At 54.1% G+C, this 27993-nt stretch overlaps 1 long non-coding RNA gene and 1 other non-coding gene across 2 annotated transcripts; one reads left to right on the top strand and one right to left on the bottom strand.

Moving 5' to 3' along the window:
• LOC122676073 lies at positions 1–23465 on the bottom strand. The gene is made up of 6 exons (XR_006335413.1): positions 23399–23465; positions 22815–22900; positions 21038–21107; positions 1039–1190; positions 653–808; positions 1–118 (listed from the first exon to the last, which is right to left on the bottom strand). It is a non-coding gene; the product is annotated as an uncharacterized LOC122676073 (long non-coding RNA).
• Positions 6516–6588, top strand: TRNAE-UUC. The gene has a single exon. It is a non-coding gene; the product is annotated as a tRNA-Glu (tRNA).
• Positions 23466–27993: the final 4528 nt, after the last annotated feature.

Raw genomic sequence — 27993 nt, 5'->3', positions numbered from 1 at the left:
CTTGGCTGTCTGTGAAGTAGCCCCAAAGGCTGCCCCAGCCCGAGGCTGTCAAACATTTCAGATCGCAGTTCCTCCAGCTCTGATCCTGGCTCTCCACCCTCCTTTAGCAGGTAGCTGGCTTCCCCGGAGAAGTGCATGAAAGGAAGGAATGAGGCAGCCATGAAGCTCAGGACAAGAAGCCTCGATCAGGGCTATGCTGGTCTCCCCTGACTCTTAATTGTAGAGAGAGAGAGGGTGAGTATCACATGTGACTGTGAGGATGGATCCTGGAGCCAGACTTTCTGAATTCACATCTTGGCTCACTGCTTACTAACTTGAGCAAGTTCCCTCAACCTCTCTGTGCCTTAGTTTTGACACCTGTAAAACGTTCCCCACGGGATTGTTGGAAGATCAGATGAGCCAATATGCTAACTGCTTAGGATAGTTGTTGGCATGTAATGAATACTCAGAAATGTTATTTGTATTGTTATCATTCTTGGTGGTTACAGCGAACACACCCCTATCTCAAAATGTAGTGGGAATGCAGGTAGGGTTTCACTGTCACCTGTGATGCTGGCTGATACTTTGTCATAGTGGTGTGCATTAGCCAGCAGTGCTTTCAGCTGCAGAAATTCCAAACACAACAGCTTAGACAAATAAAGCTTGGTTTTACCTCAGATTACAAGAGGCCTGTGAGTTGACAGCTGCTGGCCTAGGTTCAACAGCTCAGCCATGTCAAGCCCTGTCTCCATAAGGACTTTGCCTCTTTTTCATGTGTTCTGCCTCAGTGTTACAACATGACTGCCACAACTCCTGGTGTCATATCCACCTGCAAGGCAGGAAAAAGGGAAATGGAGAGAAAATTAGAAATACCAGCCACCTATGGCTCTTTAATCAAGAAAACAAGTCTGCCCAGAACCCCCCAGCTGACTGCCAATTATATCTCATTTACTAGAACTGTATTATTTGACCACACTTAGTTCAAGACAGGCTGGGAATTTAATTAGCTTTCCAGCCGCAATTAGTGCAGATCATAAGGGAAAGGAAGGTAAGAATGACCTTGCCGAGTCTGCCACTATTTTCTTTATCCCATGAAAGGAATATCCGTGACCATGTTCAGTGAATCAGGAGTGGGTAGTGAAGTTCACCAAACGTTTTCTCAGCAGCAGAACCCTCTTCCGCTCTTGGGTTCCATCTAAATAGAGGCCCACCTGTTGTGAAACAAGAGGCAAATATTGAGCCATGGGGACCACCTGGGAGCCCACATTTTCTTGAGACAGCAAAGCTGAGAACCATGCAGACCAGGATCCGAGGCTTCCAAAGAACTCCTTTCCAACTTTCAAACCCAGACATCCTTCTGCCAGAAATGGCCATCACTACCAGCCTCAGGCCGGTGAGGAAGCCAGAAGCAATCGGGTTGCTGAACCAAGCCCTTGGCAGCAAAGGCATCTCTGCTCATTTCCTCCCGGACTTGTTAACCTGTTTTCCATCTTCCGGGCTCTCAGGAGCACTGGGCAGGCCAGCTGGAGAGTAGGCGACTCCCATGTGTGACTGCCCTAGTTTTCCTTCATGTCCTCTGAGCAGGCCAGGCTGATGCTATCTAGTTCCTGAGACCCTGCAGTGAACTCAGCCCTCAGATACCGCCTCTTGATAACAGTTTCACCTTTTCCATCTCTTTTAACAAATACCAACTCCTGGCCAAAGCCCAAACTCCTGGCTGAAGACCAACTGCTGGCTGACAGCTCCTTGCTCCTTCCCAGAAGCAAACCTGGTCTGAGACGGCCTGGAGGGTGGGGCAGGGAGAAGCAGGCCAGGTGCCCAGGACTCCCTGCCTGCCCCAGGCAGCTCAGTGCCTTCTCTGGGCCCTGGTTCCCCACAGCAAAAGGAGTATATTAGATGCTTCCTGGGGTTGCTGCTCTCTGCATGCCTTCTGCAGGCTCCCCTGGCTCACCCATCATGGCACCTGGACTCTGCCGCTGTGCCAGCCACAGATTCTGTGACCAGCCACGGGCCACCTTCAGCAAAAGGGTCCTTGCCATGGTCCCAGGCCTCAGCGGAAAGGCAGCTCGTTATTTCTGAGTCTGTGGAAAGTGCACTTTGAACACATTTGCATCAATGCAGGACACAATATCTCCCCCAGGAGGCCAGAAAAGAAGGAAAATTCAATTTGTCAAGACATCCAGCCCTCGCATCCTGCTCTTCCTACCTGCTTTCTTGGCCCCTGAGAGGCAGCAAATCCTCTTGGGCCCAGACAAAGAGGAAGGGAAGCAGATGCTGTTTCAGACGGCATTTTTCCTCAGTTCAGTGGTAGGTTTATACTTTCACAGATACGATTTTGCACCACCCTCCCACCCATCACACAGAGCAACACTTCGACTTTCCAGGGCACTCTCCCCACCCCCCACCACTGGTGCCACCTGAGTCCCTCTCCCAGAAGGACACAAGGTCCCTCCCTGCCCACCTCCTGCTCCTGCTCTACAGCCTGTGAGGTGGTGTTCCCAGGCACGCCATTTGTCTGATGGAGAAACAGGCTTGGGAAGTCCAGCCCCACAGCGGGTGTCTGACCGGGGCTGGTCTTGCAGCCTGGCACACTCGGCATCCCCTGGCTGCACCCTCAGCTCAGACCCATGCCCCCTGAGTCTCTGTCCTTCCCCTCACTGGCACCTTGGAGCTCACTCAAAACGTCTTGGGTTGGTCTCTCCTCCCCTCTGTGAAGCTTATCAGCCCTTTTCTTTTTTTTCCCCAGCTTCTCACAAACCACATGAGACAAGGCTATAGATACAACATGAGATTAAAGGCTGAACCTCATCCAGGTCAGGAAATTCCGAAGGCAGTTGCCCAGTTTATCTCCAGCCCTGCTGATACCCCCAGGGTAACTAGTCTGCTAGTGAGGTGGGGGGCCGGGGGCAGGCATGAACTGCAGGGGCACCCGGGTCCTTGGAATTTCCCGAGGACCAGATGCCCTGACTCCCCACCAGCTCCCAGGGCTGTTGCCCTCTCCCTGTCTTGGGCCTGGTTCCCACTCCCTCCCTTGATGTTGTGTCCTGAGTGTGTCCCTCTGCAGACACACTGTGTCTGTTCCCACCAGATCCAAATATGCTTACTTCCTCGTCCTTCAGACAGGCCTCTGTTGGACTCACTCTACACTGACCGTCCCAGTTGCTAAGTCAGTGCTCAGCCTCAACTCTCGGTAACCCAGCACTTTGGTCCCATGCTGTCCTTGGCTGGACTACAAACTCCCTGCCTCACTCCCACCCCTTGGTCCTCTCCTCACCTACCCCCACGCTCACTCCTGTCCTGTGGCCTTAAATACTGTACACACTGCCTGACCCAACTGCCTGCTCAGCCCTCCGCCTCAAGGTCGGACAGGCATCTTGGGCCTGTGAACCCCAACCGCCAGGTTTCCCCAAACCTGCCCCCTACACCCCACCCCTTAGATGTAGGAACTCTTCCCTCACACCCTACGTCTATTATTATGGTCACCTTTCATGTAAACTGGGGACCTGACACCTCTGGCCATCTCCCTGCTACCCTCCACCTTCCCTTAAACCTATCACCCACCTGGACCCTGTTGAAATGTGCATTTGCTCAAAGTCTTAAAATCCCCCTTTGCCCAAGTTCAGGGTCAAAAAAAAAATGCTAGCGTGACATCCTTCCATCCATCTTTTTCCTGCCCCTGCCTCTTGCCCCTCTCACTCTATTCCAGCCACCCTTGTAACTGCCATCCAAAATCCAACTCTGCCCCTGGAATCCCAAGGCTCAGTCTCCCCCTTCTTCAAGTCTTCTCAAATAATTCCTTCCCTCCTATCCTATTTTAAACTGCATCACCTCCCTGGCACTCTCTATTCCCCTTTGTGTGAGTTAGCTATTGCTGAGTAACAAGTTAGCCCAAAACGTAGAAGCTTAAAGACAGTATTTGCATGTTTATCTTACAGTTTCTATGGGTCAGGAATATGGGTGTGGTCTTGTTATTCCTCTGGGTCTCTCATAACTTCAGGCAAGCTAGGTTGGGGTCCTTTCAGGGCTGGGTCTGCATAAGGCTGTCTTATGAGGCTGTGGGCAGTAATTGTCTCTTCCCAGGCTGCCCTCAGTCCCTGGCACATGGGCCCTCCTGTGCTGCTCAAAACATCAATGTGAGCAAGGGGAAAGGGAGGGCGTGCCAGTGAGACAGACTCACAGACGTTTGTTTTGTTTTTTAATTAAGTAATTTGGCTGTGCCAAATCTTTAGTTGCAGCATGTGGGATCTAGTTCCAAAATCAGGGATTGAACCTGAGCCCCTTGCATTGGGAGTGCAGAGTCTTGGCCACTGGACTGCCAGGGAAGTCCCCTCACAGGCATTTGTAACCTAGTCTTGGTAGTGCCAGCCCATCACTCTGCCTTTCCTAGTCATTAAAAGAAAGTCCCAGGTCCAGTTCAAACTTGGAGGGAGGGAGCTGCACAAGAGTGTGAGAACTCAGAGGTGTGAAGACCTGAAGCCCCGTCTGAAACTGGCAGTCATACGGTTTCTGCTGGTTTGGCTTTCTCATATCCTTCCTTCCCATCTGACGTACTCTCCTGTTCATTATCTGTCTCCTTGAATGCCCTGCAAGCTCTTTGAAGGCCAAGCTTTTCTGGGTTGTTGAAGGCTGTGTCCACACTGTTGCAGCACATAGCCAGCATTGAATAGATCCTTATTGGGTTGGTGCTTCAGGAAGTTCCTGACAATACAGAATAATAACAGCCCTCCACTCTCAGTGACCTTCCTTAATTTTTCCCAAAGTCAGCCAGTGACAGGCACTGAAGGCTGATTTCTGTAAGGGTGAAAGAGGCTAGGGTGTGGGACCCCAGGGCTGGAGTGTGTTGACTACCATGGCCATGGCCAAGGAATGACAGTCCCTATGCCCTCCCTGAGACTCAGTCTCACCCTTGTGAAATGACACTCAGTCGCAGAGCCTGATCTCAGTTTCAAGAGCTCTTTAAAGGAGTGAGGCTAATTCATTCTTTGACATATGGATTTTCAAATATTTTAAAAATTCAAAAATCATAATTTGGTAAAAAATATTTTTGGGTGACAATTTAGGATTATCTACCAAAGCTTTAAATGCACACACTCCTTGATCCAGCAAGTGCAGAGCCTGTAATTGTTGATTTTTCACTATATTCACACATAAATGCAAAGATGGGTGTACAAAGATGTGCAATGCAACTTTGTTTATTATAGCAAAAGAATAAGAATGATAAATGTCCTCAAGTGAGGGGCCAGATAATTAAACCTGAGCATGTCCACCTGTGGAATAGCACACAGCTATTGGGAAGGCCCAGGAACCCACATGTCCTGATGTGGATGCAACATCATCTCATTTACTGAGTTAATCAACAGCTATTTGAGCATCTACTATGTTCCAAGTATTATTCTAGGCACTAGGGACACAAAAGAGCATACTCCCTGTTCTTGGAAGCTTACATTCATGTAAACCCATACATGCACGTGCAAAGCACACCAACAAATATAACCATGCAAACATAACAGGATTCTAAAGAAAGCCCAGTGGAGCAGGGAGAGCATGGGAGACTGCTTCTTAGAGCATGGCCACTGAGGAACATCTGAGCCAACATCTGGGCAAAGTGAAGGAGAGGTCAAGGGCAAGCATCTCCCAGATAGAAGGGACAGCCAGTGCAGAGTCCCCAGTACCAACAGGCTTGCTATATTTAAAGAAGAGCAGTCCTGGGGTGGGCGGGGCACTTCCCAAGTGGCTCAGTGGTAAAGACTCCGTCTGCCAATGCAGGAAACAAGGGAGACAAGGGCTCTATCCCTAAGAGGCGACGAGCCCCTGGAGGAGGAAATGGCAACCAACTCAAGAATTCTGGCCTGAAGAATCCCCATGAACAAAGGAGCCTGGTGGGCTGCAGTCCATGGGGTCGCAAAGAGTTGGACACGACTGAGCAATTGAGCACACACCTACAACAGGCTGGAGAAGCCCAAGTGGAGTGAGAAGGAGGAGAAGAGGGAGGGGAGGAGGAGGCAGGGGGAGGCTGAGGTCATGGAGGTGGGGTGAGCAGAGGTTGGTGGGTGAGCATCAGATGGGTGACAGCCACCCATCTGAGCTGGCTGTGGACTACTTACCCTTCAGGATGCAGGCTCAGGGGCAGGTGAGCTGGTGCAGCTGCTGAGATTCCACCCTGGTGGGGCTGGGACCTCAGCTGCCTGCTCCATGCAACGGGCTGAGTTTTTCCCCAGCACCCCTCTGGGACTGTGGGAAGGGGATGAAACAATGGTGGGAGCCTGAGAAGGAGGCCACTGTGACAGCCTGGAGAGGACAGCAGCTTGGACCAATGCAGACGGATGAGATTCTGAGTATGTTCTGGAGACCCAGCAGAACATGCCGTTGGGTCAGATTCAAGGTATGAAAGAGAGAAGGGAATCACTTGTAACTCTTTGGTCTTTGTCCTGAGAAACTGAGTGAATATGAACCCTGTTACTAAGATGGGAATAAGTGAAGGACAAGCAAGATTTGGGGATGGGAAAAGTGGAAATTAAGAGTTTGTTTTTGGGAATTCCCTGGTAGTCTAGTGGTTAAGACACCATACTTTCAATGCTGAGGTCACTGGTTCAATCCCAGTTTGGGGAACTAAGATCCTGCAAACCACATGACACAGCCACAAAAAAAAAAAAAAGTTTACTTTTGATGCATTAAACCTGAGATGCCCTCTGGGGGCCATGCAGAGAGTCCATGGAGGGCAGGCAGCTTAGTGAGTGGACTTTAGTGGGGAGGAGAGGCTGGGAATAGATGGGGGATGGAGGAGAGTGTTGGGGGTGGGGTGGACTGGGTTTCAAGCTGGGTCTGGATGCGGTCACTGAGGAGTCAGTGTGGGCTAAACTGACGGCCCAGGTTGGGGATCTTTTGTGAACACATCCATGTTTAGTAATGGAGACAAGGAAGGCACACAGATGAAGAAGAGGAGGAGGTGTATCCAGGAAGCCAAGTGAGGAGAGGCCTGGGGATGGGGGTGGAGGAGGGGGTGCGGGTGTGCAGGCAGGTGGAGGAGCAGTCCAGTGCTGCCAGGAGCTGAGTGTACGTGGACAGCAGAGGGTCACTTCTGGCCCATTGGGTGGAGGTCCTTCAGCTTTCAGGCTTAGACAAAGCCAGAGTCAGGGCAGGGCGGGGCCCACAGGGGTTGCAGGGGGCTGCAGGGACCACAGGGGCCAGAAAAGGAGGTGGTTACAAAGATAACACCTGTCAAGAGAGCCGAGGGAATTCCCTGGCAGTCCAGTGGTTCAAACTCCATGCTTCTACTGCAGGAGATACAGGTTCGATCTCTGGTTGGAGAACAAAGATCCTGCGAGCAATGAGGCCCCTCTTCCCCCCAGAAAAAGAGCCAAGGAATAAGGGATAGGCACAAGGTCTTGGAGTTTGGGTTTGAAGATGAGGAGCATTCCAGCATGTTCTGACAGGGAGTGATCCAGGAAGCCTGAGAAGTGGGTTCAAGCTGCAGCAAGACGATGCACAAGGCTCAGGAGCTGTGACTGAGTGGGTGGTGCAGACGGACTGGAAAAGGCTGAGTAGGTCCTTCTAAGAGATCTGGAGGCCCAGGGAGGTGGCTGTGAGGGCTGCGGAGGCACAGAAGACAGGGAGCGAGCAACCAGGGTGGCTGAGACCACTGTTGTGGAGAGAGGGTCCTGAACACAGACAGCCTCCCTCACCTCCTCCAGCCAGGCGAGGACTCGGGGGAGGCAGAAAACTGGGCCACCCAAGGTCGAGCTTTGCCGGGTGAATAGGAACATTTGGGGGGCAGTGTTGGGAAGAGGAAGAGAGATGTCCGTGGATTGTCCTTATCACACTCAGTTCCCAGAGCCCTCGCCCATACCCTGCTCTGTTTCACCCCCACCCTGGGGCAGGCACCACTTTGAACCCTTTCTGCACTGATGACAGGGGGTTTGCAGCTGAGGAAGGGCTCAGTAATTGGACAGAATCTCTGGGAGGGGCCATGGGGATTAGTGACAAGGAGAGAAATGCGGGGGTCAGACCAGGAGTGGAAGAGGCTCCAAGGAGCCCAGGACCCTCACTTTCTGAGGACTCAAGTGCTCCCTTTTCTTCCATTGACCTTGGAGATGGCTGCAGTCCCTTCTGAGTCTCAGATCCAATAGTTTGATCCAGAATTTGGAGGGAACTCCAACCAGGGGTAGGAACACACCCACCCCAGCCCTCTGGTGTCCTCATAGCAGCCCTGCCTAGCATCACAGCCACAGCCCACTCTGCCCCATCTCAGAGACCCTGAGGTCCATGTCTTCCTTGACCTGTTCTGAGAATGAGCAGGAGGCCACGGGACCCTGTGTGTGCCCAGCACTGTGCTAGGCCTCATGGGGAAAGCAAGGGAAGGAGGAGAGGGTGTGCCCCTGGCATCCAGCACTCCTGAAGCTGAGCCCTTTGCTGCCTGTCGCTGCCAGGTGAGTGTCACCTGTGAACAGGTGCACAGGCCTCAGGTGGTGGTGCACACTCACCCATACCAGGCAGTGGAAGACCAGGGCATGGGCCTGGGTCCTGGGTGCAGACAGCTGTCTTTGCAGCCTGGCCAGCTCCTCCCTTGTGTTGGGGTCCAGGGGAGCCCAGCTCAGGGTTGTTTTGTCTCACACAGGTGTCACAAATGTAGAGTGCAAGCTTGAGCCTGCAACCTCCACTCTATGATTTGGCTGGGAGGAGCTGAGCACCCAGGGTCCCCCTCAGGTAGGTGGGAGGAAGCAGCCACGGTACGGGTCACCGGTCCCCCCCATGTGCCCTCGATCCAAGCATCTGCCCTGGCAGCATCATCTCATGCCGGCTGTTTTTCCTAATGGAATCACAGCTTGCCAGACAAAGCAACAACATTCATAAAATGCCCCAGGCATGACAAATCTTCCCTTTGAATGGGTCATTTGCTGAAGGAGATGCCACTGATGACTCATTCCATAGATCAGAGAGTCCTGGCATTACAGACAGCTGAAGCTGAGGAGTCTTGAGAGAGGATTATTGCTGGTCTTTGTGCCGATGGGCCTACGGAGCCAAAGGGGACACAGGTGTGGCCTGTTCAGTGTTAGCTCAGACTCACTTCAGGAGCAGTAGGGAGGCATTTTTGGACTCTGTCCCTAACTCCTGATGGTGGACCACATTGGGAACCTGCCCCCTTGACCCAGACTCCCCAGTGTGACCTCTGGACCAGGATGTCGCAGGCTGCAAATGACCACAGCAATATTTCTGTCCTGCCGGCTCTTTCAGAATCCTGCCACCACCACCCCCATCCAGAGATTGATTCTGTTTCCCCTCTCCTAGAAATTGGGCTGGACTATGTGACTGCTATGATAAATAGAATGTGACGGAGGGATGCAGGGGGACTTTGGAGACGAGGATACAGAAGGTGATACGACTTTGACCGCCGTATTGTAAGGAAGCCCAGCTCCTACAGGGCTGTATGTCTGTGCCCTGGTGGACAGTTCCAGTGAAGGCAGAGGGTCTGGGCTAGCAACCAGCACCACACACAGTCATGTGAGGAAGTCCATGTGATTCTACATGACACAAGTCATGTGATTCCAGTCCTGCTGTGAGCCACCCTAAGCTAAGCGGAGTGCAGCAGAGACAAGGTATGCCTGCTGAGGACTGCCCATGTTATAGACTCGTGAGCAAAAGAAATAACGGTGTTGTTTTAAGACAGTTTGGGGATGGCTTGTTATTGAGTAATAGACAGTGAGAATGCTGCCCTTGATGATCTCTTGGACTTCCCTGAATTTCTCTGACCCAGGGACGCAGCACCTGCTCTGTGGATGACCGACTGAGAATATGGGTGGACACAGAGTTCCTTGTCCTGGGGGAGCTCTAGTACATTTGGGTCAGTGAGAGCTACTCCAGAGGGTCTGCCATATGTGGGAGAGGAAGTGTCTCATTCCTGGAAGTGGTTTCTATTTATATTTTTTTAAGATTTTTTGATGTGGACCATTTAAAAAGTCTTTACTGAATTTGTTACAGCATTGAAAGTGGAAGTGTTAATCACTCAGGGGTGTCTGACTCTTTGCGACCCCATGGTGTAGCCTGCCAGGCTCCTCTGTCCATGGAATTCTCCAGGCAAGAATACTGGGGTGGGTTGCCGTTTCCTTCTACAGGGGATCTTCCCAACCCAGGGATCAAACCCAGGTCTCCTGCACTGCAGGCAAGTCCTTTACTGTCTGGAGCCACCAGGAAAGTTCATATTTACAACATTGCTTCTGTTTTATTTACTTATTTTGCTTCAAGGCATGTGGGAATCTTAACTCCCCGACCAGGGAGCAAACCCACACTCCTTACATTGGAAGGTGAATTTGTAACCACTGGACAACCAGGGAAGTCCCTGGGGGTTTCTGTTTAATGGGAAATGTCTTCTTGGTAGCAAAATGTTTGGTACTAGTTTTGATATTTGGTCATTTTCCCAAAGGTTGTGAGGTCTGTGAATCCCTCCTGTGATCTTAGAGCTGTGGCCTGCAGAGAAATTGCTTTTTTTAAGCCTCCACTGAAACCCAGTAGTGACAGAGCTGCTGTGAGAGCAAAAATGCACTAAGCAGTGTGAGTCAACAGGGTGTCAAACAATACACTGAAATTCCCTGGAATAAGTTTCACCAAATGGGGGTCTGTGATTTTGTTTAGAATTCATATTGTGTGATTACGCCTACAGCAGTAATGCCCACAAAGTCCTTTTCACTAGAACAACACTGACCTGTTTTTATGTGAAGGGACAAGCAAGCACTCAGTAGCCCATTGCTTCCATCTCTTTGGCTGGATGGAGGTGCCCTGTATGGGTCACCATGGGGTTCCTGATCAAGGTCACTGCCATCAGTGTGGACAGAAAACATCACTAAGACAGCGGGAAATGTGGGCTATAGTGTCCTCATCCATTTCACACTTCAGTGGCCCACACACATATCCAGCAATTCTCTGCCCTCTATCCCAGCAACCTGGGAACCCACATCCCAGGAGGGCCTCAGCTCCTAGAATGCACTGAGCAGACTTCCCCATCAGCATCCTCTCCTGAGTCTCTGACCGTTGATAAATACACCCCAGTTTGTGAATTCATAATGAAAACTAAAAGCATACAAATAATTGGAACTGGAGAAGGAAATGGCAACCCACTCCGGTATGATTGCCTGGAAAATCCCATGGACAGAACAGCCTGCAAGCTACTGTCCATGGGGTCACAAAGGGTCAGACACGACTAGTGACTAAACAACAGCAAAATCTGAAACACCAAAAGCACCCCCCCCAAAAAAAAGTAAAATTAATAGTGCTCTATGTTCATTACCAGGACCTTCTTTCCAGTCTGCATCAGTTTCCGGTGACTGCATGGCTTGTTATTATCTCACGGTTCTGGAGTCTGGAAGTCTGAAATCAGGGCTGGTTCCTTTGAGGGCTGTGATGGGAGGATCTTTCGACGGGCTCTCTCCTCAGCTTATGTCTCTTCACCTCACCTTCCCTCTGGGCCTGACTCTGTCCAAATTCCTTCTTTTTATAAGGACACCAGTGATATTGGATTGGGGCCCACCCCAGTGACCTCATTTTAACCTGATTACATCTGTAAAGACCCTGTTTCTGAATCAGATCACATTCTAAGCTAACAGAGTCAGGACTCTAATATATGGATCTGGGGGGACACCATTCAACTCCTGATACAATGAAAATCGTATTTGAGTTTATGTTTCTCCCTTTAGTAGGACTGAGGATGACTGCACAGTAGCCTAGACCAGCATCAGGGTGATTTGGCAGGCAGAGGGCAGAGGGCACTGCCCTCAGGCCAGGAGGCCGGCTTTACCCTGTGGCCTTGGCCAGTCTCAGTGGAACCTCAGTCTTTCTGTGATAAGGCTTAGCCGAGTGGTCCCTTTGGGCCTTTCTGTCCCTGAGATTGCTCAGGGTCACATGTCCCTGGCTTTAGTTCACATGAGGCATGGAGGCCTGTGCTGGGCCCACTCAGTGTGGGTGTGAACAGAAGTGTGGCGGACACCGGGGCACTCAGCCAGGCTGCTCAGGGTGGATGTGCTAAGGAGACACCAGTAGGCCTCCCGGGGAAGGGCCAGGTTCTTGTGGGATCAAGAACAAGGAACCCTAGTTTCTCTTTCCCGCAGACTTTCCTCACTGCCAGCCCTACAGGAATTTCCCTTGAGGGCTGGATGGTCAGAGAAGAAGATGACACTCCTGAAGGGCAATGACTAGGCTTAATACTAGAGCAGAGGGCTGGGCAGTGCATGATGAGAGGCTGGTGCCCCTTCCCCCAACAGCTGCTGCAACTCCAGAGTAGAGAGTGTGGCTGAGGGACCATGGGAGGCTTGGCAGGGAGGGGCTGAGGAGTAAGTAAACACTTTGTCTTCCTTGCTTTCGCCTCTTCCGGGGCCTCAACATCAAGGGCCAGATGACAGGATATTCCTCTGCCCCCCGCTCCACCCCCCAGGGGCAGCCTGGCTGGCCCTGACACCGGCTGGTCCAACCCACTGCCCAGCCCCCGCCAAGTGTGGCTGGTGCACACTGGGGCAAAACTGAGCAGGCATAGCCCTCACCATGGAGGAGTGGGGATGATGCACATCTCACCTAGCACAGCAGGGAAGCCAGCCCTGTAGCTGCAGTGAGGCCCATCTGTTTCCGGGCACGAGCCCCAGCCTGGAGCTCCCTCAGGGAAGCACCCCAGGAATGCCCAACAAGGGCTTAAATCCAACAGCAGATCCTAAGTCTGGGACAGTGGGAATAAATAGTTGCTTAGGCAAGTTTCACCCTAAACCAAGACTTGGGGACAGTAATTCTTGCAGAGCAAAGATGGCTGTGTGATTGCTTACTGTCAGGAGGTTTGCCCAGGCTTCCAGGGTTGGGGTGCAGGTCCCACTGCTCTGGTCTTGGCAGCACCTGGCTCAGCCTGCCCTGCCCTCCTCTCCCTAGGCCGCCTCCTGTAGGCCTGGAGGAGCTGGGCATAGGGGTGAGGACCAGTGAGACCATGGCCCAGGCTTCCAGAAACATGTGGGCCACGGGTCTGGAGCTCACCAGTGAGGCAGAGGAAGGGGAAGAAAGGACAGACAGCTCAAATGGGTTGTTGCTCCTAGCAGCCTGCAGGGCTGCCCTGTGCCCCCTCAGTTCCCCTCCCCAGCCCTGCAGGCAAGCATGGCCGGGTGGCCCCATTTCTCACCCCTATCGATTATGCTGGCAGAGCCCTGCAGCACAGGATGTAAATCATCATCCTTGGGGTATTTAACCCAGGGAGGGTTAGCTGGAGGTGGCATCCCTTATAAATCCTGCATCTGATGTTTTTATATTAATTCCTAGAGTAGCCAGATTACTTTTTATTCCACTGACTATTTATTCCACTGACTTCTTCATTGACTAGGAGACATTTCTGAACAGTGCGTATCTTGTGGAGCATCAGTCATTTAGTGGGGTGCTTCCTCTGGTTGCAAGTTTTTTCATTAATGTAAAAGGAATGAAAATTCCTTTGCTTCAAAGACTCGGTCTTTGGAAATAACAATGCACAGGCCAGCCAGAGTCACTGCTGCCAGCACCACCACCGCCATGTATATGCGCTGTCTGGAGGGGCCTGTGAGCCTCTGACTAAGGGGCAGAGTCCCCTGGCATCCTCTCTTTCCTCTTTTTCCCCAGTCCCCCTTGGCCATGCACAGGACCTGAATTAGCCTCTGTCAAGGGACCATGGCTTGGCAGAGACCAGGTCCCCGAGAGCCAAACACGTGGTCATCAGGATGATGGCAATAACCGTCTTGCTCTGAGGACCCAGTTGAAGACATGGGTGTTAGGGGAAGAAAGCTGTCTGCAAATACAGGTGTGTCCCTGCAGAGGAATGGAGCAGGCATGTTCTGGGTGATGGTGACAGCCCACTTGCTTTGCAGATGAGAGAATCATGTTTGCTGGAGACTCTCTGAAGCTCCACCCCATGCAAGAGTTGGATGGCAGTAGAATCCAGCCAAAACAAAGAGATGACCACCCTTTACCTGCACAGTGAGTGTGCTGGATCACCCAGTGGACTCAGTCGGGTCTGAGTCTCCCATGAGGGACCCAGCTGAAAAAAACGGGTGTTAGGAGGAGACAGCTGTCTGCAAACACAGGTGGGTCCCTGAAGAGGAGCAGAGAAGGTGAGTTCTGGGTGGGCTCCCAGCAAAGCCAGGGCCATGGGCATCAGCCAGGGGCAGATGGAGGCTGCAGAAAGGGAGGAGACACAGAGGAGGGGAGGCTCACTGGGAACAGGGCGTGCAAGCAGCAGAGTGAAGCAGGCACCTTCCTTTTTGAGATCCTCACCTGTGTCTCTCCCATTGCACCATGCTCTGGGCAGCTGATCCCCACCCAGTGGGCCGGGTACCAGCGGCATCAGCAGCCCCAGGGATCTAGTCCCGAGGACAATGTGTCACCCTACCCCCACACCCAGAGTTAGAACCTGGGGGGCAGGCTCACAGTGTGTTTGACCAGCCTTGCACTAGAATTTGGAAACCAGGAACACAGTGAAGTGAGGGCAAGAAGCCCAGAGAAGGAACAGCTGGGTTTGCACCTCAGCAATCTGCCTGGAAAATGGGGCACTACTCCCACCCAGGCGGGTGTTGTGACCCTGAATGAGTTAGAAGCTCCAGTCCAGGGCTGCCCCCATGTAGGTTCTCCACAGCCATGAGCCATTCCCACTGTGCTCACTCAAGGCCGGCCTCCTCTTCTAGGAGAGATGATTCAGGCCTCAGAGCTTTGCCTCCCAGGGAAACCTCACTCAGCTTTTCTTCCAGGGGTCAGACATGCATAATTCAACCTTTAGGATTTTGAGATTGCTGATAAATTACAGATACAAATGGGTAACCAGGCAAAGCCCCTCTGCAGCCTGGGTATCCACCTGGGAAATAAAACAGAGGTCACTCCCTCCTGCCCCCCACCATAGGCAAGGTCGCAGGAGCCCCCAAAGACGAAGGCTGCTTGCATTTGTGGGCAGCTGCTTCCAAGACAACCGTGAAGAAAACAAAAAAAGGTTGTGAATGGTGTTAGAGAATCAGCTGTATCGAAGGGTCTGGATCCTGTAAGGAAACAATTATGAGGCAGGAGCGAAGCTTTAGAAGATCATAGGTGCTTCATCCAACCTCTTCTCTTCCATCCCTGAGGTGGACTCCTGATGAGGGTCTGGGCAAGTCCCAGGAGTGAAGGAGGTAAGCTCGGGGCCCTGGGGCGGGGGTAGGGAGGAGAGCAGGCACCCAGGTGCCTGCTCAGTCCCGGCCTCTCTGCATCAGTCTCCCTGTTCATTCATTGCCTGACACAGCCATGGATGAAATGACTAGGACAGGGAGTGATCTGGTCATTTAGATAAATACATCTTGTAGACCAGCCATCAGGTTCCTGTGGGTAGGAGGGGGTGGGGGTTGGGGAGGGGAAGGAGAGTTGCTGTGAGTGAGGAGGATGCTTCTAAGCTTCTGAATCAGCTTTCCATGAGACCCCAGGGATCTGGGGCAAAGAGAGGGTCTGAGACAGGCCTCTGAGGGCCATTGCTAGGGGGTGGGAGATGGAGGGGCGGAGTGGGAGGGCAGAATTATCCACAGACGTGGAAAAGCCGAGGTTCAGTTTCTCAGTTACAGCAGTTTCTCAGTTATAGGAGTGGTTGAAAATGTGGTTCCGGGTGTCCTCAGAAGTCACCTAAGGGAAACGAGGGGCCCTCCCTGAAATCAGTGTGGAGTCTTGGTGTATTGATTGATTAGAACCTTTCTCCTGCCCCCGGGAGATGTCCTGTGTGGAGAACAGCACAGACACAGTGGTCCCTTCTCTCCCATCCCCCACCACCTGAGTGCTCATCTCACAGCTGTACTAGGAGGTGGACTGCTGTGCCCACAAAGTTCACATGGGCTTCCTTTCAGTTCCATCCATGTGGTTTCCGTGAGCCAGGTCCTAGGCCTTCCTGTGTGCCCCCAGCCCACCCACACCCACGTGTGGTGGAAAGACAAGCCCAAGTTCTGCCTGGCTCAGCCAGGGGGCCTCCCTGTGTGGCTGAGTCACAGCACAGACAATCTGTGGTGAGTTCTTCCATGGTAGCCTCATTCAAGGACAGGTTACAATTCGCAGAGGTTGCAACTGCATCCACCCCTCACAATGCAGCCCCTGTCTTGGGGGGCAGGGCAAGGGCTGAGCAGCACACACAGGGTAGTAGAAGCAGCCCCACCAGTGGCTACTTGGTGTCCGGGCTGGAGCTGGGCAGAGAGCAGCCGCAGGGCTCCCTGGAGGTCCTGGGACAGAGCCCGGGATGGGCAGGTAGGGGCCTGTCTCTAAGCCAGAAGGGAGAAGCTTCCAGACATGATTGCATCTGACCTTCTCCTCATGTCTCCTTTCTCTGGCGTAGGGCCTGCAGTGAGCCCAGCTCCTTTGTATTCCTGGGCTTCAGCGTAGGGGAACTTTGTAAAGTTTCCAACCCACAGAAAATTGCCAACCTCTGTAGGCTTGAGGGGGACCCACGATCTCCACACAGCCCTTCTCATTCCTGTGGACCTCTGTGGAGAGAGGAATTGGGGGTGGGGAGTGGGAGAGCTGCTCTGAGTGAGGAGGGTACTTCTACGCTTCTAAATCAGCTTCCTGAGAGACCCTCACCCCCAACCCTGCTGGCCTGGAGCACTGAGGTCTTCAGAACCTTCCAGAACATTCCTCAGTTGAGCAATCCCAGCCCAGGGCCAATCCCCAGGGAACCTGGAGAAAGAGAAGCTCCCCTTGTTGAGGATCCCTGTATCCTTCTGTTTAAAGGGCCAGAGGGAGGAGAAGGATTCTGAGCTTTTAAGAGAAGGTCTCTCAACAAAACACTTCCTGATGCTCATCTGACACTAAAAAACTATTCAAGTCATAAACTTCTCCTGTGGAACACGTCTCAAGAATGTATTTATCTAAAGGGCATCTGTGTTTGGTCTCAAACTCAAACGCTCCAAATGTCAGGCCCTGAATGATTTATTTGGGGCCTCCTGTTCCCTCCCTGTGGATTGTCTTCCGGCTCCAGCCCTGCTCCTGTCACCCTTTCCACTGATGTTTACAGACTCAACAGGCTTCTGTTCACACCAAGGAGGCAGCCCAGAGGGAGTTGGGGGCAGAGGGGTGTGAGTGTGCACCGGTAAGGACTGATGCTGTCACAGCAGATGGCCCTGCCCTACCTCCTGCCTCCTGAATGCACCTTGTGCCTCTGCCCAGGCTGTCTTCTTAGCTTCCAGGGCCATTCCTCACAGCAGGTCATCCAACTAGCACCCTGAGTCCTCATCATGTCCCCACGGAGAGGGCCGGGAGATAAATCCAGCACAGTTAAACCAGGAAGCAGGACTTCCCTGGCTGTGCAGTGGTTAAGACTCCATGCTCCCAATGTAGGGGACATGGGTTTGATCCCTAGTTGGGGAACTAAGCTCGCACATGCTGCAGGGCATGGCCAAAACAACAACAACAACAAAAACAAAACAGGAAGCACACTGCGTGTGTGTGTGTGTGTGCTCAGTTGCTTCAGTCGGGTACAACTCTTTGCGACCCCATGGACTGTAGCCTGCCAGTCTGCTCTGTCTGTGAGATTCTCCAGGCAAGGTTGCTGGGGTGGGTTGCCATATCCTCCTCCAAAGATCTTCCCAACCCAGGGATCAAACCCACGTCTCCTGTGACTGCTGCAACGCAGGCAGATTCTTTACCACTGAGCCACCAGGGAAACCCAGGAAGCATACTGGGTTCCCTTCAAATTGTTTAGATGGAGCATCTGAGTATCGGCTAGGGAGACTGGTATCTTGGAGCCCAGACTTCTGAGTGACAATTAAGAGTTGAACAACAGAGGGGGCCAGAGGCAGGCAGGAAGACAGAAGGAACAGCCAGTGGAGGTCAGTGGCCACAGAACACGTAGGGAGTCTGAGACCATTGGAGGCAGGGTGGCTCGGGAGCAGAGGGAGGTAGGCCCTGGAGAGGGGCTAGATGCTGAGCTCCCAGCCCCAGCAAGCAAGCCCTTGGGTCTCAGGCTGCTGCACAGAGTCCCCTGACAGCCCTTCATCACAACATATTAACATGCATGAGCTCATCAGCCCCTTTCCAAAGAGGCCCCTGAGAACAGGGCCCTCCAACGCCCACTCTGCCTACAGGAGGCAGGGGTTTCAGTAGACGTGGTCAGGCTTGGTGCTGGGTCTGCAGGGGAACAGAAGATTCCCCAGGACGAGAGAGAGTGTGCCCAGGGGGAACCCCAGCAAGACTGCTGCTGTTGAGGGTGGGGGTGGGGGCTCTGGCACTTTCAATCCACCAGGAAACAGAGTGGAAGCTGCTGGATCAGAGAGCCCACTGGGACTCAGCAGGCTCTGGTTTCTCTGCTCTCCCCACAGCGGGGGAGGTTTGGGCTAGGAGCCTGCCCAGCCCAGGAGCCCCAGGGAAAAGCCGGGAAGGTGTTTCTTAGAGCATCAATGCCCAATAAGTACATAGCCATGTATGACTACTTAATTTTACATTATTGTAAATTCAGTTCCTGAGTCGCACCATCCATATCTCAAGTGCTCCACAGCCACACTTGGCTAGTGGCCCTCACATTGGATGGAACAGAGGAGGAAGTTACCACCATCACAGAACATTCTGTGGACAGCACTGGGGATGAAGGCCAGGCTGGCCAGCTTCTCAGCAAACAGGGGTGCTCAGGGGTGCCCACCTGGGCTGGGTGAGATGTCTACAGCAGAGCTGGGAGCTACCTCCCAACCATGCACCTAGGTACAGATAGCCACCTTTAGGGAGGTGTTAGAGAGGAAGCAATGGTGGCACCCTAGATCTACCCGAGACAGCACTCCCCACCTCCCCTGGCCACCCGGGGCTGCTGCCATCACTGAACAAGGTCTTTAGGAGCACTTCCTGGATTGGGGTGGGGAGAACGGGGGTCAGTCAGTGCCCTGCTGCTCGTGGGCTTGTCTGTAAGCACAGGGGGCTGGGGGAGCCACACAGGTTATGCCCTCCCACAGGCAGGTGGCCGGCCCCCCTCCCCCTCCTTTTCAGGGACGGCGGCACCCCCACACACACACTGCCTCAGCACCCGCAGGCCTGAGATGGATGTAGAAGCAGCACACCGTGCCTGGAGCTGCACCCACCCCATCCTGGGCAAGGAGGCCTCAGAAGCCATTACAGGACATTAAGTCAATGGGCTTCCTATTTGTCAGCACACCAAGAACACAGCAGACTTTTTCCACTCCTAAAGATTGCCTGGGTCAGAGCATTCACTCTGCCAATCCTGCAGGCTGTAACCCTCTCAGAGACCAGAACTGCACCTTCTAGAGGGGTGAGGTGAGGCTGCCAAGGAGGTGCTTCATGGGGAGACAAAGACCCCTTATCCCTGCTGGGGCAACAGAGGAAACCCCAAGGCCCACCCTGTCACTTCCCCCACTCCCTGTGGGCAGCACCATCCCCAGAGCTCTGTCTTCTTTGCCCAAAGTCAACTCCCCGGGACATCCGCCCTGACAGACACCCTGCCCCATGCCCCTCCCCATCTGGGGTCACTTGTGAATGCTCTGTGTGTCTGTACCTTATGTGTTGGTGATTGTCCTTGAGAAGCACCCCAAAGGAAGGGTCTTGGCTTAGCTCACTGTAGTTTGAAAAGGGTGCTGGGAAAATAGTGCCCAGCAAGTATTTATTAAATAGATGAACTTTTCAAGAAGAAGAATAAATGGTAAATGTGCAGATCAGGTGAAATAAAGACTCGGATGTGAATTTTTGAGCAAAAACAAGGCTCAACTTCATGCTTGTTGATCATTTTAGGTTACATGACCAGGGAGGGACATCCAAGGCCCCTCCTTGTAGACCCTGGCTAAGCAACCCTGCCACAAGGCAGACCTCCCTGGCTTTGTGATTCTGCCCACCTGAATATGACAGGTAGCATATGCTACCTGTCACCAGTTTTGTTTTGTTTTTCCACTGTGGGCCACAGAACAAATCGAGAGGCATCATCCATCTTACCTGAAGGTTTTGTCATTTCAGTCTGGAAACTGGAGAATTCATAAATAGGTTTTGTGATGGTAAAGGTAAGCTTAAGTTTTCATTCACCTCTAGCTAATAACTGATGGAGAGGTTCACCTTTGCTTCTAGAAGCAAAAGGGAAAAGAAAAGGCTTCCCAGTGACAGGATAATTTGTCAGAAAGTTATGAATGAGCACAAGCAGGACTGTATAGGAAGTGTGTATTGAATGATATGACATACTGGCTTCTAATTGCTGCTGCCTTTCTGATCAATAATACATGTTTTCAAAAAACCTTCTGTTTGCATTTACACAATGGGCTGTAACTACTGCAAAGGATCCATTAAGACCTATTTTAAAAAGTGCATTCGTAAAAACTTGTCTAAATCTGCATTACAAGGCAGATTATGAAACTGCCCTGGGAGATGTTTTTTCTAAAGAGCATTCAGGTCATACCTGTTAGACTGGCCAATTCGAGCTCCCTGTTACTGCTATGGCTTGCTTGTAAGCTAGGTCAGTCCTTCTCTTTGGTGTCCTTGAGGCAAGAGGCAGGCACTGCCAGGCCTGAGGCCCCATTAGGTTCCAGTGGTCTCCAGCCAGTGGTACCCTTGGGCTGGGGACTTGATGTGAGCAAAGCCCCCAAAGCCTGGGTGAGGTATGAGCAGAAATCAACCCACCACTCCCGAATGTGTAATTACATGCTCAGATAAGTGCTGTGGTGGCAAAGAGGACTCTGGGGTTCTAGGGCTCTCTCTCCTTCCACTGAGAAAGCTGTAGGTCCTGTGGGGAGGGCTGGAGACAGGCATTGGCTCCTGCAGGCTGGTATCATTGGCTGCCAGCCCCATGCAGGTGTGACTTGTTACCTGTGCAGGTGGGAAGCCAGAGCTGGGGCAGCAGACAGCCCGTTTTAGGGGTCACCTGTGTTCTGTGCTACCTGAGCTAGGTCCACCGACCACTCTTGCCTCAGCTCAGCTTCCACAGCTGACGGGAACCAGTGATAACAAGGACAGCTCCTGCCCATTGCCTCGGATTCACCTGTCCTCAGGCACCTAAAGGGAGAGAGCTCTGCTTTCCTGAGGCCCAGAGATGTTGCAAACATGCTGAGGTCACACAGACCAGAGAGAGATGGCTTCGATACAACTCAGAGCCTACCTGCAACCTTCACACCAGGTCACTGCCCCCAGCCTAACATCCAGACAGCACCTTGGACTTTAGAGGACCCCTGGAAGAAGAGCCAAAAAAAAAAAAAAAAGCTCATTTTCTAGACAACCAGAAACAGTGCTGATTCTGTCAAAGCTTCATTTGGGTTCAGCCTCACAGCACTGCCAGGTAGTTACTGTATTATTACTCCCATGTTCTAGTACATGATGAAGACCCCAAGGCCCCAGTGATGCAGCTAGCCTGGTTCTTGTGCTGTGGGGAGGAATGGAGAAGAGATTCTTCCAGAGAAGAGGGAGGGAAGCAGGCAAGGGAGGAAAAGGAAGAACAGAGGAAGGAAGGGAAAAGAGCAAGGTGGGGCCAGAAATTCAGAGGAGAAAAACAACTCCATTGGGGTGGCCCATGGAAGGGTGACTGGGGCAAAGAGTTGATGTCAGGCCTCCTGGTGGAGATGGGCCTTGTCTGGGACTCATGGGGGTCTCATAGATATGCAGGACCCAAGGCCAGAAAGCCCAACGCTTCACCTCTGCCCTCTCCTAGATGATTATCTGGTCAGGTCTCTGGGCATACACATGGGGGCGAGTGTACATCCGTGTCCTGCACATGACACAGGTATATGCTCATGCATACATGTGTACATACACAGACGGGGATAAAACTACACATAGGAGGCTCCCTGGACTTTTTTCTAAGAAGAAGGCAATACCCCCACCATAGTCTTAGATGTCCTCTCAAGACCCCCAAGGGTGGTGGTGGGGAAGGAGTGGAAGGGCCTGAGGGGATCAGGCAGGAGCACAGTGTCCAATGGGCCCTTGAGGTGGTCACCCAGAGCACGACTGGACATCCGGCCTGACCAGTGTCAGCCAAGGCTTGGCTGGGGCAGTTCCACAAGGGTGGGGCCAGTTGGAAAGAATGCACCAGGCCACCCCCCTTCATTCTGCATCCTCCTGTCACAGAAGTCTGTGTGTAACAAAGAAGTCTCTCTTGGGATCTCCCTTCCTAACTCAGGTCCCTTCGCTGTGCACAGGCCTGAGCAGCTCAGCCTTGGTGGTTACTATTAGCACCAGAGGTAGCTCGCCCACACCCAGGGGAATCCCCCACAGCCAACTCCAGCCCCAGATGTCCAAGAGCCTGAAGCCCTGGGAGGGTGAGGCAGGCAACATAAGGTCTGGTGGCCGCAGGGTGGCTCTCCTGAGCTGATAGCACTGTGCCCTGGCCTTCTGCCAACAGGCTGGCTTGGACATCTCAGGGGGCAGAGCCCCCAGCCAGCCTGTCTCGGCAGCTCCTCCTCCTCATGGCGAGTGACTTCACTTTGACTTCATATCTGCAGTGATGTGCACAGCTCTTACTCAGCTCTGAGCTCAGCCAGGCAGGAGGGCGCAGCTCTGTGCACAGCAGGAAGAAAAGACCCTGAAATAGGGGCACCTCAGGCCTAGGGACCTGGGATCCTCCCACCCCAAGCTCCCATGTGCATCCCATTCCTCTGTGCCCTGGTGGGGGCCAGACCTCAAAAGGCAGCTGGGAGGTGGGAGGAGAACAGTGGACTTTTCCCACAGGAGCCTAGTACTCACCTCCCCCCTCACCCCAGGACCTCCCATGTTAGGGACCCAGAGTCTTCCCTCTTTAGTATCAGATGTGTTTATAGGCATCATTTCTTGGTGCAAAAATTAAATTCTTTTGGGCTCCAGTTCCTTCTTGTTACTTGCTCTGCTACCCTGTCAGCCCCACATCCTAAGAACTCTAATGTGTGGTGGGGGGGAAAGGGTATTACCCTCCAAGCATTCCGTTAACGCTGGCTCCAGGTCTCTTTGAAAGGTGTGCCCGGTCAGATCCCTGTTTTCATTGGCTGGACCAGTCCTAAAGAGGGGTTCACAAACTAACGCTAGGACACCCCCAGAGGGACTACAGAAGCCACTCACCAGGCGCACCCCTGGAGTGCACAGAAGGCGCCGGCTCAGGGTCCCTCGCGGGGGCTCTTCCCCTCCTCCCACCTTCGGCCGCCAGAGAGGCCGCGCACCCACCGCACCTCCCCCCTCCGCGAAATGGCGGAGGATGCGCCCGTGCCCGGAGCCTGGAGGCGGGGCACCTGCCTGGTCTGCAGGTCCCTTCCGGCTCACTCCCAGCCAGTCCGCCCAGAATCCGCATCCCCGCCTGGTTTCCCTGCCCTCTCTGGGCGGCAGGGAAGGTCGAAGCGCAGAGACAGCGAGAGGGCGCACAGGCTGAGGAAGAGTGACTGTGCGTGCGGAGGTGCACGGCTTGGGGCTGCGGCTGCCAGGCCGGTACCCGGACCCCGCACCTCGCCCCTACTCGTGCCCCGCCCGGCCTGCACCCCGCGTCCGGCTCTGGTCTACTAACCCTCGCCCTGGGGTAAGCGCACCAGGGATCGCCTGGGGAGGTACCCGGCGCCCCGCCTTTACTTCCGCACCCTGGCCCCGCCCCCCCGCCACTCCGCCCCCCCCCACCACGCCGCCCTCACTGCCCCGCCCCGCCCCTGCTCTCGCCTCGTGCGCAGCCCGCGCCCTCCCCTCCTCAGTCATGTGCTCCGAGCCCCGAGAGCACAGCTGCGGAGAGTGCCCTGGAGCCCGCGCCCGACGCTCGGTGCCCGCAGTGTTCACTGAGTCCTCCGCTCCAGGACGGGCGGTGCTGAGCGCCGCACCCCGCTGCTGAGCCCCCCAGCCCAAGGAAGCGTCCCTCTCGCCGCAGCCGCAGCGTGCATCTGCGATGGCGAAGGCGACGGCCAGCGCCGTGGGGCTGAGGTTGCTGCTTCTGCTGCTGCCCCTGCTCGGGGAAGGTGAGTTCTGTCGAGGACTGGTGCCCGCAGCGGCCGGGGTGAAGTTGGAGCCGTGCGGTGGAGTGGACGCGTTTGAAAATGCCTTTCTGTTCACGGCGGGCAGCGGGCCAGGCAGTTACTGGCCACTTGGGCTCCACTGGGAGTGGGGTGGTGTGGCGGGCAGCGCGCCTCGGGCCCCAGGCTGGGTGGGTCTTGGCCGGAGCCGGACACGGGCCAGGCGCCTGTGCCCAGGGCCCGAGTCGCAGCCACGCTCGCCTGCCTGGTTGCGCCTCGGGCCACAGCAGCGTCTCGGGGCGAACCAAGTGGATCTTGTTGGCGTTTTGGTGCAGGTAGGGGAGGACGGGTAAGGTAGCCCTAAAAAGCCTGCCACTGGGGCAGGAGGAGTTGTGTTTCTGTAAACGATTGCTCCATTTTGGTTTCCTTGTCACACTCCACGTCGGTGCGTTTCTCCTCCAGCTCTGATATCCTCTCTCAGGTGAGAGCGGAGGGGATCTGATCTTTTTAAAACGGTTGCTTTTCCTTGTGAGTTTTTGCCACCCTACTTCTTAAAAATCCCCCAAGCCTGTGGTTTTTAGGGAGGCTGCCCTCGAGGGCCCGCTCAGGCTGGCCCAGCGCCACCGGCCCTGGCTCCAGTCCCACCCACTTCTTTAGAGTCCCCTGTTGCTGCCCCACAGGGGTACCTGAAGGTGCAGCCTTTGGCACCGTTTGACGGTTCGGGGCCAACATGCACCAAGCGCTTTTACCATCCTGGAGTGGAGTAGGGCTGTGTGTTGTCAGCATCAGTGCTGGGAGGATTCGAAGTGGCTTTGCAGAGGCTGGTCACTGCCCCCACCTCCAAAACTCTCAACAGATGAATGAACCCCAAGGCTGTGGAATCTGCTTCTTACCCCCTGCCCCCCGTGGCCACGAATTTTAGTTTCTCTCAAATTGTCCCTGATTTCTTTTTCTTAAATACTTATGTGTATGTACTAAATTTCCCTCTGAGAGTAGCCCCCACCACCCTTCCCCACCTTTCCCTTCAGCCTTTGGGAATACAAGAGGCAGTGAGTGGTTCCCTGCTTCTGGCCCTGGGTCCTGCACAGACGGTAGGTTCACAGGCCTGCCCAAGGTTTCATTTGTATGACTGGATCCTAAACTCAAGAGTCAGATACTTACACTAGGATGGGCCCCCAGCCCATCACAGGAAAGGCAGGGGAGAAATCCTTCCCATGCCCCGGGGAAGAATGGGGGAAGCATTGGGAGTCTGGGGTCAGGGTGCTGTGAGGCGGAAACAGACAGAAGAAGGATGAAGACTCCGCAGAAGTAAACACAGACAAGGCCTTCAGAAGATCTCTTGTAACTCTGCGTTGCAACTTTGTAGTAATGGGCGGGTGATCAGGTGAGAGGCCGAAGCCAGGGTGGACTTGGTGGCCTCAGAACCTAGAAGAGGACTTCCCATGCCTCTCCTGTGCTTAGCCAAGGTGTCCAGCTGAGGCTAGGAGGACTGGACTGGGAGCGGGGCTGCTAGCATGGACCTGTGACACTTGGTAGGAATGCAAGTGGCTTTTTCACAGCCTGGACTTAAGGAGTTGGGTGGTGGGAGAAAGGCCCTCCAATCCAGGGAAAGCAGGTCTCCTGCCCCACCCACTCTTCCAACAGGATGAGTAAGAAACTGATTGACGACACTGAGAGTGGAGAGGTGGCCCCGCGGTACTCAGGAGGAGACAGCTGGGCGTTTGGAGAGGCCTGCGGGCACACTACTCAGAGTGGCAGTTCTGGAGCTCTCTCAGTGTGGCGCTCCAGACTGCCGCAAGTGAGCCAGGGCCGCTGCTCCGGGACTCACCCAGGCTGGGAGTAGCCCGGCCTCAGGGCGGCCCCTTGTGGATGCAGCCCTTCAGTGGCCGTGCCTCTTACCTGGGGTATGGGCTGGGTCTCTAGGGGATGAAAGCCCTCCCTGCTGGCCTAGACCTACCTCCCCCAGACCGGAAGCTCTCTTCTGTGCTGGATGACTGATGAGAGGCAGGGTAGGGAGGCAACCAGATGGAGCGGCAGTGGCCTGGACCCCAGTGTTGGGGAAGGAAAGCACTGCCTCAGGGCTGGCAGGGATGGGCTAGAGGGCTCAGGGGTGCTCAGACCAAGGTCATAGGACATCACCAGACCCCTAGTGTGTGCCCCTCTCCATGTGTACACACTCTCATTGTGTAAGAATTCACACGCCTTCAGAAAAAGGCGCCATCCCAGACACAGACTCCCAGAGTAGGGCAGTACTCCTCACCCACACTCTGGTATCTGTGTGAGGGCACACATGGGCACACACACACACTCTTGAATCCATGCTCACACACTCTCATGCTCACTCTTGGTGATCACCGAGACACCACTGCCCTTTCTCAAGGATATGTGATCATGAGGCCTGTGGACACACTCACACCCATGCTCGGCCCCTCACACTACACCCTTATCTGGGAAACCCAGCCCCTCTCCCTGCTACTCCCACACATTGCGACCCCTGCGTGTATACACAGGGACACCTGCTCCTCCCTATTCACACTCAGGGGGCACAGCCTGTCCACCTGGGGCATCCTGGACCCATCTAGAAGTTGTTCTCAGAAGAGTGTGTGGCGTTTTACTGCTCCAGTGCAGGTACAGATGTCCCCGTGGCATGGATGAAGAGACTGATTCCCAGCTTCCAGGGCTCTCCCTGAATGTCTCAGGCTGACTGCTCACCCAGCACCTTCTCCCTGCTCTTCCTCATGAGGCCTCGCACCTCCCATCTTCCTGGCCTGGCTTCTGGGTTCCTGTTTTGCTCAGTACCTCTGCCCACAAGGAGAGACCTGCCCCCTGTGCCTGCACGCCCCTGGGGCCTCTCACTCCCAGTACTGGCCATGACTTCCAGCCTGCTCTCCAGGCTGTGGGCCCTGCCCCTCTGCAGTTGGACCTGGGTGTGCCACTTTTGCTGGGACCAGCAGGTGCCAGCGCAGCCCCTCAGCCAGGAAGACTGCTCTGCCGACCTCTTTGTTTCTCTTTCTGCCCCTTCCCTCTCTGGCCAGGGACGAGTGGTGGTGTGCTTCATCAGGCTCACCTGGGTCCCCCTAAGCCCTTCTGGCCTCTGAGAGCTGCCTGCGCTCCACACTGACTGTCCTGGGCCCTAGCAGAGTCCAGCCTTCTGAGGGAGCAAGGGGCTGGGTCAGCTGGTAGGCTCCTAAGAGTAGGGTCTGCAAGCAGAGAGCAAATGGGGAAGTTTATTGAGACCATTGCAAAATTGCCTTTATTCTGCAGAATTGCATTAAGGATGGCTAAGTAAATCACTGTTTCCTTGGTGGTGTGAAGAAAATGGGATTCTTTTACCTAATGGGGTGCTAATGGCCTTTTAGCCAGGGGAGGAGAAAACAAATGAAAAATTATGGGATCTGTTAACCTGAAGTATGGGGTGCCAAGCGGAAGTGGGGGGGGGGCAGGAAACTGCTGCCTTGCCTGAGGGCTTCTCCCCCTGTGACCCAAAAGAGGTGCCCTCTGCCTATTGGTCTTAACTGGATAAGGTGATGCCAGCAACAGCCACCCCAGGGGGCCCACAGCATGCTGATCCTGTGCTCAGCACCGCCTGTCTGCTACTCACTGTATCCTCCTGAAACCCTGAGGGATGTGGCCTTGTATTCCCATTTCATAGGTAAGAAAACTGAGGCTCCCACAGCCCGTGTACCTGAGCCCGTGAAGAGGACTTCATGACTCTGTGGCCCTGGTCCTCTGGTTTTCAGCAAGCCCCTCCTCTGGGCCAGCGGTGGTGGGGACCTGCAACAGGGCTCAGGAGGAGTCCGGGGATGGGTGTGGGGAAGGTGGCCCTGAGTCTGCTCACCCACTGGTCACCCTCTGGTGGGGTGCTCCAGGGGCCCGAGGGACAGCCTGGCCTGGGTCTGGGACGGAAGTGTGCTGCCATGCTCCCCAACACCTGAGTCAGGAGCCCGCAGGACTCTGGCTGATTCTCAGATGGGACTGCTACTGTAGCTGATGTCTGGGAGTCCTACAGGTCCAGGAACTGCCTCCAGGTGGGATCCTGTCATAACTGGCCCCAGGGGAGGGAGCGTGCTAGTGGTGTAGGCTGAGAGTGTGACCCTTGTACCCGCCTCTGCCTGGGGACCTAGAACCTGACAGAAGCCACTGTGCTGAGGAGTGGGGGAGGGCA

Source organism: Cervus elaphus, chromosome 19, assembly GCF_910594005.1.
Source record: "Cervus elaphus chromosome 19, mCerEla1.1, whole genome shotgun sequence".
Classification (NCBI taxonomy): Eukaryota; Metazoa; Chordata; class Mammalia; order Artiodactyla; family Cervidae; genus Cervus; species Cervus elaphus.
The sequence above is the reverse complement of the archived record's forward strand: the minus strand, read 5'-3'. Positions and strand labels throughout refer to the sequence as shown.